Source organism: Pelodiscus sinensis, chromosome 4 (assembly GCF_052426305.1).
Source record: "Pelodiscus sinensis isolate ZL-2025 chromosome 4, ASM5242630v1, whole genome shotgun sequence".
Lineage (NCBI taxonomy): Eukaryota > Metazoa > Chordata > Testudines > Trionychidae > Pelodiscus > Pelodiscus sinensis.
The window spans coordinates 86,146,251-86,164,737 of record NC_143055.1 but is presented as its reverse complement, the minus strand read 5'-3'; the positions used below and the strand labels follow the sequence as shown (position 1 = coordinate 86,164,737).

General features: G+C 40.2%; 1 long non-coding RNA gene across 1 annotated transcript in view; it reads right to left on the bottom strand.

Annotated features, from left to right (window-relative positions):
- Window positions 1-4,677: 4,677 nt before the first annotated feature.
- LOC142829431 (uncharacterized) overlaps window positions 4,678-18,487 on the bottom strand; it is a 29,076-nt gene continuing 15,266 nt past the window's right edge. Inside the window, exons 3-4 of the long non-coding RNA XR_012903838.2 lie at window positions 10,736-10,819; window positions 4,678-5,577 (exon numbers count right to left, since the gene is read on the bottom strand). This is a non-coding gene — a long non-coding RNA (uncharacterized LOC142829431). The remainder of the gene's footprint in view (window positions 5,578-10,735; window positions 10,820-18,487) is intronic.

The window sequence follows — 18,487 nt, the reverse complement described above, 5'->3', positions numbered from 1 at the left end:
CCTCCCCACATGAATGGGAGAAGAAGTAACCCCATGGCAACTGCTCTCTCCCATATGTTGTGATCAATGATAAGAGCTAAGGGGCAGACTTAAGAACAGAGGCCTGAATTCACAAAAGCACTTAGGTGCTAAACCTAGTATTTTCTGAAAAACAGGCCACTTTAGGAACCAAATCATCATAAATCACTTTAGAAAATTTTGCCCATTTTTCAGTTGTATCCTTCTTTCCTGACTTTGTGTATTGCCTATCTTCATAGACTACAAGCATTTCAGAGCTGGAACAATATACTTCTATATTTGTGGCTAATATCCAGCACATCATGGTTGCTACTGGAATACAAATAAATAGTAATAATGTTAATTTGTAAGTTAATTCCCTTTTTAAAAATCAAATTGTTTAAAATAACTTTACCACTGATGCACATATATTTTTAAAATTAAAATAAGGCAAATTTTTAATGAAAATAGATTTTTATTAAGGTGTCAGCATTACCTGACAGTGATACCAGCTAGCGTGACCTTGCTGGCTGCATGGAAATTAACCTGATTGGTTATTTTATTCATTTATATTTTTTCTAAGTATGTGCTCTCTCGTACAGGAATTACTTGAAAAAGTGGACGAACCAGCTTTCTACTAAAAAGCTATTTTATTGGAGGAGAGTCCAATAAGGTTTCAGATTTGTTAGCCAACCTTTTGATTATTTGATTTTAATTGTATTTATTTATTTAGTAAGGTTAAACAGGGGCTTTCAAACATTTTGTTCCTATTCAGAACAAAACTCCACAATTTCAAAACTCTCCATAAAAAGCACTGAACCTTGCCTCTGGGACATTCTGCATGGTGGGCTGCCCCAGAACCTTTAAGCAGTCCACCTGACAAGCTGCTGGGGACCCTCAGAGCCCTGGGTTCCCAACGTGGAGACAGTCTGCGTTATGGGTTGCCCTGAAACTGCAAACCCTGAAAGTCTGGGGTCCCCAACTCCTGGGCAGTCTGGCAAGTGGGCCAAGAACCTAGACAGGCAATTTTGCAGGAAGCAAAGTAGGCTACTGTCCTTAAATCTGTCTGGCAGCTAGGGTCCCATCAGGCCCCTGCCTTGGATTCTCACAGAATATTGTCTATACTGAACATTCATTGCAGTAGCAATCTGAGGGAGGAGCTCAGGTTGCAGAAGGGAAGAATATGTAGGTATCAAGAAGCACTTGTGTGTACATTACCTGAATGTGAGCTACTGTGTCAGCATCTCTACAAAAAGCCCCCTCAATAAAGAGCCAGTTCGGTTTCAGAAACATGGACTTGTGACATATTACTCAGCAGGGAGTGCAGGAAACATCTGTAGAATGATTATATTTTGATGAATATTCCAGTGAGGAAATTTTTTATGAGTATTTCTGTTATCCACGCTAATTAAAAATATTTGGTGGGTTACAACTTCTCCCCTTCCTGATCACATGGACCAGTGGACTACCAGTCCCCCAATAGCATAGGGTATGTCTACACTACCACCCTAGGTCGAACTAGGGTGGTAATGTAGGCAACCGGAGTTGCAAATTAAGCCCGGGATTTGAATTTCCCGGGCTTCATTTGCATCTTGCCGGGCGCTGCCATTTTTAAACATCCGCTAGTGCGGACTCCGTGCCGCGTGAAGCCGCGTGGCACGGAGTCCGCACTAGCGGACTGTTTAAAAATGGCGGCGCCCGGCAAGATGCAAATGAAGCCCAGGAAATTCAAATCCCGGGCTTCATTTGCAACTCCGGTTGCTTACATTACCACCCTAGTTCGACCTAGGGTGGTAGTGTAGACATACCCATAGTGCCTTCACCAGGGAATTAGCTACTCTGGGCTATTCTCTCACTCTTGTTTTTTCCTGAAAATTTTTGAAAAGTCTCAGTTTCATTTCACATCAGAATGAATACAAAATGTCAAAACCTTGAATTTTGTTGAGAAATAGAACAGTTCTTTGACCAGCCCCAATTTTTAGTTTCGTTCAACATAACTTAGCAGCTGTAGAAAAGGAGGAGACAGTTCGTGACTTACCAGCTGTCTGTGAAACACTAGTGATCCACAGACCAAAGTTTAAGAACTGTTACCCTGCAGACAATCGAGTTAAATTCACCCTTCAAAATCTGAACACTATGGAGAATATTCCAAGATACCCCAGGCAACAAGAGGTCTTTATTAGTGGTTTACTCACTGGTCTGATTTACTGAAGTATCAGCTTGCTTGCTGTCAAACGCTAATAATAAGTGAAGTTCTCCCACTCCTCCTTTAAGCACATCTTTAGATGTTATATATCTCTTCTCTTCCCATTAAGCGATAGATCTAAAGACTAAAAAGCAACTGAAGAAATGGCAAGATCTAACGCCTGTTGGACTAAATATATAAATTATGAAATCAAGTCTCAGAACTGGAAGACCTTAAGTCAGAAAACTAGTAAATCAAGAAACTGATGAAAGTATTGCCTACTATTAAGAAGGTTGCAGATTTTATCTGTGACATTTTTAGCCTTCAGAAGTCTACAATATTTTTCATATAAGATCAAAGAAAATGCATTTAGATTTGCATATGGTTTCACACGATAGTTCTTTTCTCCTCTCACCATTTGCATCTCTCTCACTCCCCAACTTCAAACGCTGCAAAATACTGAAATCTTTAACTAGAAAGAAACAAAAAAATCCTCCTCTTCAAATAGCTAAAAATGTATATTGAAATTAATGGGAACCGTTTGATTTTTACCTGTGACAAAATAAAAATCAGACAATTTCTGGGAAGAAAATAACTTTAATCTCACATCTCAAACATAAAAGTGGAGAAGTGTGATTTCCTAATGAGAGCTTTTTTTCATTTTTTCTTTTTTCTGCATGCAATTTCTGCAGGTTTTTTTCATAATTATATATTGGCTTGTTTTCTGAATTTCTTGGTCAAGTAAGTTTGCTTGTGTTACAATACAAGTTTATGTTAATTACAAAGGACAGGTCATATTTAAATATTTTCTTGAATAACTGGTATTAAAACTTTTAATGTGGAGATTTACTGGGAGTATTAGATTATACATGTTAAATACATCTTCTAATTAAAAAAATCTCCAGCATCATAAAAACAGGGACTGATTATATCTGAATAAATGACTTTCAAATGCATAAGGCTGTGTAATCATAAGGTGTTTTCAAACCTGAGGCAGGCTTGCACTCCTATCACTTATAATAAGCTGACCCCACAATGGACACAAATTTATCCAACAGGTACTACTGACTGAAAAGGGGCCACTATGTTGAAATTTTGATTTAATTTAATATGGGAACAAACACTGGCCTCTATCCTGAAAACACTTATGCCTGTAATAACATCATACATGTGAAGTCAATGGAATGTCTCAGACATGTAAAGTTTCCCATGGGTAAAGTTTACAGTACCAAGACCATAAATGAGTAGCTAGGGGGCACAGAAAACTGGGGTGTAAATCTACAGTACACTAACTGCCCATTTGGACTCTGTTGTTGTACAATAAAAATTCCATAGTGCACAAGAAGTACGGCTGTTTCAAACTGCCTTACTTCCAACAGGTAACAGGGAACTTCCACTGTGCAGCCCCATCCATACTGTTAGTGCACTGTTGCTGTGTCGATTAACACCTTAGCTTGCCGCACCCTAACTGCTTGTTAAGGCATACCCTTAGTCTTATATCCTAAAAAAATATATGTGCTTTATTTCCATTACCTACTGTTTGCCAAATATAGAATTAGTCCGGTGCAGTCTCCTACAGTGCCTCCAAAATAACAACATGTTAATTTCTTTGGGGGGGGGGGGGGGGGAAGAGAGAAACCTGGCATCAGACCCAGAAGAAAAAGTCTAATAAATACAGTATTCCGCATTTTATTACATCTTTTCTACCCTATGACAGATAAATCAAGTTAGTTTCATTTCAGAAAGTGGGGGTAGCTTGCAAAGAATAAACTCTTAGATTTTGATCCAGAAAGGTTAGTACATCCAAGTTTCAGATTCAAAACCCTTTCAAAAGTGATGAAGATTTATCTAGTTTATGCAGAAGTCAACTTGAGAAGCTCTACATTTTACATTTTTGCAAACCAGATACCATCTCTGATTCATAATTCTAACAGATTCTTCATTCACCTCCTCAGACTGCTGAACTTGTAAAATAAATAAATAAATGAAATCAGAGAACTAGATGAATTTCCCAATATTTGGATTTTCATTGAGAACAATCTCAAATAGATTTGTTATGCCAAATGTCAGAGTATCTTCCACATCATGAATCTTAATAATCATCAGGCCAGCTCCGTGTAAAACATAAGGAAAAAGGAAAGTAAGCTACAGTACTTGGATGTCTTGTACCTAAACATTATGCAGAAATTGGAAGTCGTCTCATGCAATGCTGACGATCAGCTAAAGAGATGGTATCACAGCACCATGATGTAGGGTTTATTAGAGAATGCGAAGTGAGATCTATTTAAGAAAAAAAAATTACACATACAAAGATGAGACAACTGAAAAAGAACTACAAATTTAAGATGTATAATGTCAGTATTAAGATTATTCCATTAATAAAATGACCTATTAGAAGCGTGATAGATTTCTGTTACCAATCTGCCTGAGGCATCAGGTGATCAGGCTGAAGCCACAGGATCGTTGAGGGCAGAGATGATGGAACACACCAAGTGTCTATGTTTTAAAGCTTTATTGACAAAATAATAAAACAACAGCTGAGGAGTGATGGGTGCTTCCCACATCACTCAGAGGAAGGAAGAAAGTGTTAGTGCCCCAAGCCCTAACCCACTTTCATACTCACACGTGCACTACCCGAGGCTGGCCAGGCCTGGGTGTAAGATAAGAAGAACAGGAGGAGGGTGGATAGGAATTCAGTCCTGTGCACACAGGTCATCCAGGGTCCACTGCAACCTCCAAATTGCTCCAGCTCTCAGGAGGGTTTTAAGTCCTGGGCTCCTTTGGGAGTTTTCCATTCCATGACCTCTGTTCCTGGTGCTCTTTGTGCCAGTCCAAAATGGCTTTCTGTGGTCTCCTCAACTTTCCCATAACACACCGGCTTGACTCTGTTGTCCTCTTTGTTTTCCTCCGTGCTGGCCTTCGCTTGCCTCGCTTGTTATGGGCTGGCTCTGCAGGTCTGTTCAGTTGAATCTGTCTCTCTCATGGCTGGTCGGTAGATTCCAGGCCCCCCTCTTTCTTGGCCGGCAGCCGAGAGTCAGATATGTGCTGTGGCCTTGAGCTGGCTGGGCCTAGCAGGAGTGTGGAGTTAACCCGTTCTCTGCTGTCCATCTCCCCTCCACCCCCACCCCGTTGGCCTCTCGTGATCTGCAAAGGAATCCTTCATTCATTCTACATTCACACCTTTGATCCTTCCCAAAACGCCCTGTGATGCTTGCAACAGCATTAGCAATATACAATGCTGATCTGCCTCCCCTGGAAGACCTCTTGAGGGAGGGAGCCATTGGGGTGTCACAGAAGAGCCAGCCATCATCTTTAGTTCACTTGAATCCTCACCTCTCTCCACCCCCCAAAAAAAACCCCACACAAGTTTTCAAGATCCATCTTCTTCCTGCCAACTGTTGCAAAAGGAAATGAAAGGAAAGGAAAAGGAATAAGGTTACCTCAAAGCACCAATTAAGCCACTTTTAAGTGAGGAAAATAATCATTATCCATACCAGGGCATTTCATTTTTCCTCACCTAAAGAGAGAATTTTTGGCAGTAGGATCCAAGGGTAATTTTTTTCAAAATAGGCTTAGACACTTAGCACTGTATTTGCAATGGTACTTCTTGTGTATCATTTCCATTACTGGAGACTTCCAACCATATGTGCCCATTCTGCTTTATCTTTTGGGGGATGAATAGTCTTTTTATCCACATATTATCCATCATGAGTTCTGATGAACCTTAAAGACTAACAGATTTATTTGGGCATAAGCTTTTATGGGTAAAGACCCACTTCATCAGACACATCTGACTAAATGGCTCTCTGCCAAGTTCCACTAATGCCCAAATAAATCTGTTAGTCATTAAAATGCCCCAAGACTCCTCATTGTTTTTTCTGCTGTGTTCTTCTGCCGGCCCTTTTAGAGACCATAAACATGCAATCCAATAAAGGTATTTAAGTGAAGATAGGCATCTAGAGGCATTTACAAATTCAAATAGGTTAGGTGCCAAAATTTCATTGAAAGGGTTTGAGAATGGGATTCGCGCACCTAATCTGTTTAGTCACTTTCATAAATCCCAGTTGACACCTAACTGCATCTTATAAAGACCTTTATGAATTCTTGTAAAATTGAAGGGGATTAGAAGCTTACGTCACTTAGCCACTTTTGAAAATTGTACTGAATTTCTTCAAAATTCTTTATATAGGTCTCTTTGCCCTACTGTAATATGAAACTCTTATAGTATACAATATAAAAATGGAATAGTATAATCTCCTTTATTGCCATAGTACAGTACATAGCTCCATAGCTTTGTGTTCCCCTTCTCTGCAGTGCCACACAGAAGAGCCTTACTGAAGTAAGGAGTGTGGTGGCGGTCTTGTCACAAACCAAATTCTACAAACCAAATACACAGAGAGGCCTTGAAATTACAATTCATCCACAAATTCAGTTCACACACTGATGACCTTCTCAATCAAGATAACAGATGGCTGGGACATTATCAACCAAACATTCACTGAAGGTGCCAATAGCTCTTTGTCTCTGTAGATTCTTGTATTAGTACCCTTCCTAATTGCTATCCTAGGAGGCTTATCTGCTTCTTTTAATTATCCAGTCTTTAGCTGCTTATAGGTTACCAGTTCTGCCTACTTGTTTTTCCCTTTGATATTTTCATATCCTCTGCTCCTTGTTTCCCGTCCCCTTCCTTTTTTTTTAAACCTCCGCTCCTCCCCCATCTCCCCTATTTATTTTGGGTCTGCACATCCTAAACTCAAAACACCAGTCATCTAAAGAAGTGGGCTGTGCCCACAAAAGCTCATGATACCATCTCCGTGTTTTGTTAGTCTATAAAGTGCTACAAGACCATTTGTTGTTTAAGTTTATAAAGTAAGGAGATGAGAAGAAGTTAACAGGCCTTCTGCAGGTTGCATTGTGGACAACAAGAAAATATATGTATTTATAATTCCTTCTGCTGCTCTTTTTAAATATCTTTCTGACAAGTTCTCTCCAAAGTGTCTATATGGGTAAAACCTTGGGTTTACTCCATCTGTTGCATCAGGAAATACCAGTCCAATTTATTCTGCTTATTTTGACACCATATAGGACATTTTTATGCAACCCTGACTAATAATTTAAAAAAAAAAAAAAAAAGAGCTTTGATCACTTTTGGAGATTCTGGGCTAAGATTTTCATTTGTAACTATTAATTATTTAAATAATAGTTTAAAAGGGCTCTAAGCTTTTTAAAAAAATTATAGTAATTTAAGCAGTAAAAAAGTCATTGCAAGTCTTTAACTACACATTGAATGAAAATTGTGCATAAAATAGTCACATTGCCATCTACTGACAGCTCTTTATAAAAAGGGCTAGCTTTTTTCTATTAACCTATCTGTCGGACTATGTTCTTAATGATCTGTTTTTTGAAGTGCAGTAGTACAAAGAATGAGGGACATGCAATATGTGTTGTTCAATATATCCATTGCAATAAGCCTGCTTCTGATGGAATCCATTTTAAGCCATTCAGGCTTTTGCAGTTATATACTGCAATTAGATACGTTTATTAATGACATTATTGCACAGTATTTCATAGGATGTAAAACTGTTTTCAAGAAAGTAACTACAGAAGGGCATGTTAATAAATCTGTGCCGCATGTGCAGTGCATAGAGACTTGCTAATAGGATTTCCATAATAACAGCATTTATCTCACCACACACTTTATAATACCAATCACTAAGCAATTCCCATATTGTTATTACATTATGTGAAAAATAGGATTTCATATTAAGGATACATATTATGGACTAAAAAAGCAATGTAACTGATGCACCTATGTATTAAAGGTTTTCACTTATTTATACTGAAATATATTTTGGTCTGAGTCCTAAGGTTAATACAACACCACCACATCATTTTGCTTTAAATGAAACCATAGGCATTGTGTCACTTTCACCTTACTATGTATGGGTCAGTAAATTCTAAAGGGAGTCTGTAGATGAACTGAGGCAGCCCTCTCTTACTGAAGCAAACAAATCAAGTTCATGTTCGTTCACTGTGTTACACAACCAATAGTATTCATTGCTGAAATTAAGGCCATTCTCAGCTTCTCACTACTGAATCCAGTTGAATGATTGTTTAACTCTGTTCCATAGCATGAGGTGATTTTTCTTCACCCCTGCCTCCTAGCAGTTAATACAACATTTTTAAAAAAAAAAGTCAGAGTACCAGATGCTGAAAAGTTATAATATCTGATCTACAGACAGCCAAATCTGGACTCAAATATAATCATAAATGAAAGTTGTAAGAGCGATCTATATTATCTTCAACACTTAGAATGTTGAAATTCCCCTTCAAGATGAAATGTGAGTGTATGCAAAAGCAAATCAGGAGAATAGATCTCAGCATAGAGAACAGTTAAAATAATTTTGGCCTATCATGCGGGGGAGAGACAAGAAGATGGAGGAGGTTCACCAGGGTTAGCCCCCCTAGTGCAGTGCCACAGTTTTGTTTACCTAAACCTACACAAGTACAAGTGCTTGCAGCTCCTGTTGGCCATGGATTGCCATTCCCAGACAATGGAAGCTGCAGGAAGCAGCGTGGATTGGGAAACCACTTCCCATCACCTTACAACCTTTTGCCTAGTGATTAGGTAATGTAGCTGAGACGTGGAAGATACAGGTTTGAATACCCACTCTGGAGAGACTTGACCCCAATAAGTATCTTAATCACCAAGCTATCAGCTATTCTCAGTGGGTTTCTCTCAGTCTCTCCTGTTAAAGCTGTTCCACTTTGGTCCAATGTGTGTTCAAGTATTTTTGTACAGAGACAGAAAAATGGTTGTAAAGCCTGGTGTCTAGGGTATTCTCCTGAGACTTGGGGACACATGCCCTAACCACTGGACAAAAAGTTGTAAATTTCACTTCCCATATGACCCCTTGCACCTGCTCAGACCTTGTGTCAAGTCCTACAGCCTGGCAGGTATCAGGCTGGAGCCTCCCTTGCATCACACACTGTAAGGGTGCCCAGCACTGCTCTATCCAAAGTGCTCTCCGAGAACTAGTCCTGTACTTTCCCTGGTCAGGCCCCAACTACTCACTGCTCTGCTGTGTAACTTCTTATAAACAGGCTGTTTCAGCAAGCTGCCCGCTCATTGGCTCCTTATAAGTCTCTCTCTAATTGGCCAGGGATCTGCCCAAACTCCCTCCAACTGCTTTAACCCCTTCTGGGCAAAGTGGGACAGCCATCCCATTACAGAGAGCTTAAGCAACCTATCACCATGTCTCTCAGTGAGTCAGTGGAGATGTGAAAATATTTACCAGGGTCATGCTATTTCATGATCCCTTGCAGGGATTTGACAAAAAAGCAAAATTGACAGTGAAACAATAAATTTTAAAATATTAAATTAAGCAATTAGAGTACTGCCTTGAATATTTCCTGGTTAAGTGCTTTAATTTGATGCTATCCTGGAGTGTTATCTTGCTGGTGATGTATGATCAAAGGTGTTTTCTCTTTCTTTTCTTTTTTAACTGATATGTATTATTATGCTTGCAGCCTCAAGCAATGGAGCATCTTATTTTATTTCCTTTATCTCTTTTTTCTGGATTTGTACAGCTGTTTAAATCTTTAGTGTTATTGAGCCATGTCTAATTATTCCTTGCTCACTGACACATGTGTAATAACTAGAATGGTTAAATGCCAAGACAGCATGGTTAGTATGCACACAGTATGAAGATGAAGGCAGGCTATCACAAGGTAATATAGTGTTTAGTTAAAATTCATTTTGTCTACAGATAGATAAAACAACTGCAAGATTTAACACAGTCTGCAACTTGCTGTTTTGTCTTATCCAATGGCTGGTGGCAACATCACCACATCATCCAAAAACTGAGCCCTGTGGCAATTCAAATGCGTGCAGAATAAAATATGAAGGTGGGATTTGCTTTTCATTGAAAAAAATCAAAGCAAAAAAAATCATGATTTTTTTCTAAGAAATTATCATATAAAAAGGTGAAAATAGAAATGTGTTACACAAAGTTTCTAAAATTATCCATTATGATCATTTTAAACACAGCAGTGATGACACTTAAGTGAAATACATGGTATCAGTCTCTCAAGGTCAAATCATTTATTTAAAGGATAAAGGGAAAAACCAAGGACTAGATTTTCATAACCAAATATCACTACTCCAATTAAAGTTAGTGTGCTACCGGTGATTAGCAGCTCTGAAAATGCCCCTGACTATTTAAGATATCTTATTGAATAATTACCAGCATTAGGAAGTAGCAGATATTGAGTGCATAAAAGTTACCAAAAGCAACTTTCAAGTTTAAATTTAAACACTGGCACGTTTTTTGTAGAATTTTTAGTGGTAGTGGCTTTGGTTGAAATTTCACATTGGTCAGGTTAGTAAATAAGAAGGGTAGAAAAAACAACTATAAAATTATATTACACAGACCACAGTTCCTAACCTAACATGCAACCATGTAATGCTAATATTCTCAACAGTATTCTGCATAGAATTTCTTAGGATTGAAAAAAAAAAAAGGTATGAACAAAGTAGAGGAAAATTCTTACCCCAGAACTTGCTATCAATTTCATAATCTGGAACTGGTTAGCTAGCTACCACCCAACTACTCTGTCCTCCATGTCATTGGAAATCTGCAGAAACAAACAAGGAAGCATGCTAAGAGGTGAACAAGAGCAAAAAGAACTACAAGTTGAACCTCTCTATTCCAGAACACTCGTGGTCCAGAAACATCCCCTGGTCCCATAACGTTTGTTTACAGCCTTCAGTCCTGGCTCTCAGTGTTCTGTACCATTATTTAGCTTTAGTAGACCCCTAAATGTCCTCTAACAGCACAGTAAGCAATGGAAGCATTGGTAAAGTAATGCTGCTAGACAATATTGACCTCCCGTGGTCCAGAAAATTATCTTATTTGGAACCAGTTAAGTCCCAAAGGTCCCAGACTAGAGAGATTCACCCTGTAGAACGAACAGTCAATTCAGAATTTCCCACAAGGAAATTACAATGAATGGGAATGCTTATTATACAAAAATTACACAACACTGAAAAATTATTTATTGAACACTTTAATAGCATCAAGTGCACACATAACCTTCTGGGCTGAGATTTGGCTTATGAAGGATATGAAAGAATGAAACAGAGGAAAGAAACCTAAATAACTGTGTGGACATAGGCGTGCTTTAATAGCAATTGGGGCATGAAGAAAATATCACTCCTGACAAAACTGCTGCACCATTTAGTGTTTGCTTTGTGTTGCTTCCAAAAGTGGAAGAGAGAATCTGAATGAGAACAATAAAACACAGAGGAAGTTATTCAGCTGACATATTGGTGTGTTTCAATGTTTCTTTGGCAAATAAATACTGGTTGCATAATGATCTGTTTAGACTTTAAGTAACTAAATGAGGTAATGAAACAGGACGGACTGATGCTTCAGCAAAGTTTTTATCTTCACTTGATACTTCCAATAAGTTTTGACAGATAACGTTACACAGGGACTGTGCCAGTTTCACCTCTACAATCAGAACAGTGCCAAAGTCACAAAGAGCCATATCCTCAGCTGAAGTAAATTGATGGGACACAATTGATACATCAATAAAGCTATGACGAATTCTTCGCAACTGTCTTTAGGAGCTAGATATTCTCAATTAATCCCATTTCAACTCCGCATCTAGAAGAAAGTGCCTAAGTCCATGGAGAGACAAAGGTGCAGTCTTCTTGCATATGGCTAGTAAAGAGCAGCAACTACAATTTCACCTAAAGTTTATTGAGCCAACTGGATACATCTGGAGTAACAGAATTTATTGCCTCATTCATGTTTATAAATTAGCAGATTTACTCAGCATTGCTTGGGTCCTTTTCTTATTCAAGGAGGTTGTTTTTGTTTTTTTTTAATTAAAAGAAATGTACATGCTTTCTTTAAAGGATTGTATTTTTCAAAAATACAGTGTTATTGTTATGAAGTTAATTTTTATTTCGTATTTCTTAAAAGGGATTGTTAAAAAATTTGAATTGAATTTTAATCATTTTTAAATGGGAATTGCATCAAGTGTATTTTTTTCCCCTTCACCCCCATACAATCTAATCATTTGCTATGTTTCAACAAAAAGGGGCAGTAGTCAATATAGTTTGCAATAACATTTTCTTCTACTTTTCCAACCTTAAGCATTGATTCAAGCTGTGCCAAAACAGAACACTACTCCAAAATTTCTCCATTTTATTTCTTTTCTGTAAGGTTTATTGAGACACAATCCTGTTCAGCTTCATCCTATTTTTCTGGCTCATCGTGGTACAATCCAGAGATGAAAGTAAATTAAATTTCTTACTAGTACTGTAGAATCACAACACCACCTGGAGAGGGGTTGCCCTCAGGGCAGGAGGCTTGTGGGGGGGGGAGCGGTTGTGATAAATTTCTTACAGAGATTGTAAGTGCGGAAATTTAAGTGCATGGGGCTCAAAGCAAGGAGTAAGGAGGGGCTCAGGCCAGGGGACTGTGTGCATGCCCATGAGTGAACAGGGGTGTGCAGGGCAGAGTGAGGGGGCATTCTTGACCTTCCTGTCCCTGTTAGGGAGTGAGAGCAAAGTGCACAATTCACATGTCCCCAACCAGAATGCAGCAAACTGTGCATTTTCCACTTGCCCTCCACAGTGACAAAGGGGAACAGCCATCAATGTTCCCATATAAATTGGGGGGGGGGGGAAGATTCAGCTCCCCTCCCTAAAGGGTCCCTGTAGGTCAGAGGTTCAAGGTTAGGGTAGTCTCAGACCAGGGGCGTGTCCCCAGGCAGTCCCTTTTACCTGCCTATTGATTGTCTCTTTTCTGTATGGTTTTATGAGAAGCAATTCCATTCTTAGCACAGCCAAGTACTTATGTTGTCTTAGATTGTGATAAGAGGAAGCTATATACTGAATTTGGTGATCTAGCTCTTGCCAGTTAGGAGTAATTCTTGAACAAACAGGCACACTCTCTAAAATGTATAGTAGATTGGGCTGTCTTGGGGTACCCCACTCATATCAGGGAATTCTTGACTTTCCATCAATGTATTAGATGTCCACAACTACCCTGGTTAGTTCTAATTCATTTCAGAGGTGACACAGATGACCATGGAAGATCAAGCCCAGGAATCTTCTGCATGAGATTTAGCACACTGTGCTTATTTTTAAAGTCTTGATTAGCCAAATCTGCTTTCCAAATCTCTTTCTGAGCATAGCCTGACTGCCTGAGGCTAAATTAATGTTCCCAAAAAGGGACATGGGACTTACAACATTCCAGGGCTTCAGGTGTTGTCAAGACCTTGATGAATAGAAAGACATTTGTTTTGTAGGATTCACTGAGCTTTGCAGAATGTTGCGGAAGCTTGGCTTTATTGGTGGGAGAACAATGGTAGACAGGACAAGTAGCCATCGTATTGGAGTTGACTTAAGGGTTTCTATAATGCAGCGCATCTGTCACGCTACGCGCCCCACTGAGAGGCTTGTCCAGCACTTGGAGCCCACCGGGGCGGAGTGGGGGGTCCGGGCCCACCCTCTCTCCGGACCCCAACCCAGGGCCCTAACGTCAGGGAAGTGACTCCTGGTGGTAGCAGGCAGGGTGATGACCCCCAAACACACCTGCTCTCGGGTTCCACAGCCCGCCCTGGGTTGCTTCCACTCTGCCGGTCAGCTACTGGCTTGTGACTTCTCGCCAGTCTCCCGCCTCCGTACCTGTCCCTCCTTGTTGCTTCTCCCTTCCTTCCTCTCGTCCGGCCCTTTTATCCCCCGCTCTCTGGCCGGCGCTCTTTTCTCCCCTCACTTCCGGGTGCGCCTCCTCCTTCCCCCCAGGTGCGCCGGTGATGTCAGCAGCCCCCCCCCCGGGCACGTCCTGATGACGTGTCCAGTCACAGGCCCCCTGCTGTGCTGAGGCAGCCCTGGCCGCGGCAGCGGTTCCTTCTCCGGCGCCCGTGGCTTGCGGCGCTGGCTCGGAACGGGGTTGCTTCACCCCGTCGCCCCTGGCCGCAGCGGCGGTTTCTTCCCCGGCACCCGCGGCTTGTGGCGCTAAACAGGGACGGGGTTGCTTCATCCCGTCACAGCATCACTGTGTTCCACTAGGTATCCACAAGTCATGTGTGGCTGCATCTGCTTCAGACTTGCAGTAGCAAGAGTGGATAATCTTCTCATATATTAGACAACAGGGGTAAAAATCAGATTTATGTTTCCTATATTTTGGATTAAAATACTGAACACAGAACATTTGCCCACTAGGGCTATGTCTAGACTGCAAGCCTCTTTCGAAAGAGGCTCTTTTGAAAGCATCTTTCGAAAGAGCCTCTTTCGAAAGAGAGCGTCTAGACTGCACGGAGAAATTTCGAAAAAGCGGCTTGCTTTTTTGAAAGAAAGCATCCAGTAAGTCTGGATGCTCTCTTTTGAAGAAGCCCTATTTACATTGAACGCCTTCTTTCGAAAGAGGAACTTTCAAAAGAAGGCGTTCTTCCTCGTAAATTGAGGTTTACCGCCATCGAAAGAAAAGCTGCGTTCTTTCGAATTAATTTCAAAAGAACGCGGCTTGAGTCTGGATGCAGGGGAAGTTTTTTCGAAAAAAGCTACTTTTTTCGAAAAAAACCCTGAGTCTGGGGACAGCCCTTAGGACAGAAATAGTAATTTGGACATGTTAAACTTCAAAAGCACCGAAGCCCTACCTTCAAAAATTAGTTGGCATCAGATTTTCAAGTGTATTTAACAGGAATCTAAAGATGAAGACAGGCACTTAGCGGGATTTTCTAGAATACATAGGATCAATAAGAATTAGTTGCATAGGTGCTTGAGAAAATCCCACTAAGTACCTACCTTCATCTTTAAGCACCTAAATTCCTCTAAAAATCTCACCTTAGGCATATTAGGAGCCTACATCTCACCAAAAGTCCATTTGATGCTATGTCTACACTTCAAACACTACAACAGCACAGCTACATCTATAGCACAGGAACACATACATTTACTACAGAGACAGAAGGGAATTTTTGCACCCAGGTGTAATATAGCTAGGTTGACTTCAGTGTTAGCGGTAGCCCTGGCCTTCATATCATAGACGCAGTGGTACTATTTGGAGCTTCGAGAACTTCTGGGTTTTGTAGGAGCTTAGTGCATCAGTTTTCTCTAATTTTTAGGCAGCATTTCACCTTGCATAAATCAGTGCAGGGTACAGCCCTAGAAAAGTATTTATCCCAGTTTAGGTGAAGATTTTTATAATATTCAAACATTTAATATGGAGCCATACCAGATGGATCTGAATAAACATGAATAGGGCCCTACCAAATTCATAGCCATGAAAAGTGCATCACAGACCCTGAAATCTGGTCTTTTGTCTGCTTTTACCCTATATTAACCTGATTTCATGGGGGAAATCAGTCTGAGTTGTGGACCCCTCCAACGCATTATACACAATCTACAACCCATCTTGGAAAATGATCCCTCAGTCTCAGAGGCCTTAGGAGAAAAACCTATTCTTGCTTACAGACAACCCCCTAACCTGAAATTCTTTCTGATAACCATGCCACACAACCACATCATAAACCTCCAGGAACACAGCCCTGCAACCGAAAAAGATACCACCTCTGCCCACATATCTACACTGGCGAATTCATCACTGGAGCAAACAACATAAGCCACAAAATCAAAGGGTCATTTGACTGTACATCCAGTAATTTACATAAGAACATAAGAATGGCTGTACAAAGGTCCATCTAGCCCAGTATCCTGTCTACCTACAGTGGTCAGCACCAGGTGCCCCAGAGAGGGTGGACCGAAGACAATGATCAAACAATTTGTCTCCTGCCATCCCTCTCCAGCCTCGGACAAACAGAGGCCAAGGACACCATTTTATCCCCTGGCTAATAGCCTTTTATAGACCTAACCTCCATGAAATTATCTAGCTTCTCTTTAAACTCTGTTATAGTCCTAGCCTTCACAGCCTCCTCTGGCAAGGAGTTCCACAGGTTGACTACACGCTGTGTGAAGAAGAACTTTCTTTTATTAGTTTTAAATCTGCTACCCATTAATTTCATTTGGTGTCCTCTAGTTCTTCTATTTATGGAACTAATAAATAACTTTTCTTTATCGGCCCTCTCCACACCACTCATGATTTTATATACCTCTATCATATCCCCCTCTCAGTCTCCTCTTTTCTAAACTGAAAAGTCCCAGTCTCTTTAACCTCTCCTCATATGGGACCTGTTCCAAACCCCTAATCATTTTAGTTGCCCTTTAATGAACCCTTTCTAAGGCCAAAATATCTTTTTTGAGGTGAGGTGACCACATCTGTACACAGTATTCAAGATGTGGGCGTACCATAGTTTTATACAGGGGCAGCAAGATATTCTGTGTTTTATTTTCTATCCCTTTCCTAATAATTCCTAGCAACCTATTTGCCTTTTTGACTGCCATTGCACACTGCGTAGAAGTTTTCAGAGAACTGTCCACGATAACTCCAAGATCCCTTTCCTGATTTGTCGTAGCCAAATTAGCCCCCATCATATTGTACATATAGTTGGGGTTATTTTTCCCAATGTGCATTACTTTACACTTATCCACATTAAATTTCATTTGCCATTGTGTTGCCCAATCACTGAGTTTGGTGAGATCTTCTTGGAGTCCCTCACAGTCTGGTTCTGTCTTGACTATCCTAAACAGTTTGGTATCATCCTCAAACTTTACTTCCTCACTGCGTACCCCTTTCTCCAGATCATTTATGAATAAGTTGAAAAGGATTGGTCCCAGGACTGACCCTTGGGGGACACCAGTAGTTACCCCTCTCCAATCTGAAAATTTACCATTTATTCCTACCCTTTGTTTCCTGTCTTTTAACCAGTTCTCAGTCCAAGAAAGGACCTTCCCTCTTATTCCATGGCCATGTAATTTACACAAGAGCCTTTGTTGAGGGACCTTGTCAAAGGCTTTCTGAAAACCCAAGTATACTATATCTACTGGATCCCCCTTATCCGCATGCTTGTTAACCCCTTCAAAGAACTCTAACAGATTAGTAAGACAGAATTTCCCTTTAAGAAACCATGTTGACTTTTGTCCAACAAATTATGTTCTTCTACATGCTTCACAATTTTATTCTTTACTATTGTTTCAACTAATTTGCCCGGTACTGAAGTTAGACTTACCGGTCTGTAATTGCCAGGATCGCCTCTAGAGCCCTTTTTAAATATTGGTGTCACGTTGGCTACTTTCCAGTCATTAGGTACGGAAGCTGATTTAAAGGATAGGTTACAAACAACAGATAATAGTTCAGCAATTTCCCATTTGAGTTCTTTTAGAACCCTTGGATGAATGCCATCCGGTCCCGGAGATGTTAACATTAAGTTTTTCTATTTGTTCCATAACCTCCTCTAATGACACTTCAATCCGGGACAGTTCCTCAGATTCATCACCCACAAAGGACGGTGCAGATTTGGGAATCTCCCCAACGTCCTCAGCCGTGAAGACTGAAGCAAATAAATCATTTAGTTTCTCTGCAATGGCTTTATCGTCCTTGATTGCTCCTTTTATAGCTGATCATCTAGGGGACCCACAGGCTTTTTAGCAGGCTTTCTGCTTCTAATGTACTTAAAAAACATTTTGTTATTTCTTTTTGAGTTTTTGGCTAGCTGTTCCTCAAAATCTTTTTTTGCTTTTCTTATTACATTTTTACACTTGATTTGACAGTGTTTATGTTCCTTTCTATTTATCTCACTAGGATTGGACTTCCAATTCTTAAAAGATACCTTTTTGTCCCTCACTGCTTCTTTTACATGGCGGTTAAGCCACAGTGACACTGTTTTAGGTCTCTTGCTATGTTTTTTAATTTGGGGTATACATTTAAGTTGGGCCTCTATTATGGTGTCTTTAAAAAGTTTCCATGCAGCTTGCAGGGATTTGGCTCTAGTCACTGTGCCTTTTAATTTCTGTTTAACTAACCCCCTCATTTTTGTGTAATTCCCCTTTTTGAAATTAAATGCCAGGGTGCTGGACTGCTGAGGTGTTCTTTCCACCACAGGCATGTTGAATATTATTATATTATGGTCACTATTCCCAAGCAGTCCTGTAACGGTTATTTCCTGGACCTGATCCTGCTCTCCACTCAGGACTAAATCGAGAACTGCCTCTCCCCTTGTGGGTTCCTGCACCAGCTGCTCCAAGAAGCAGTCATTTAAGCCATTGAGAAATTTTATCTCCGCTTCTCTTCCTGAGGTGACATGTATCCAGTCAATATGGGGGTAAATAAAATCCGCCATTATTATAGAGTTCTCTATTTTGTAGCCTCTCTAATCTCCCTCAGCATTTCA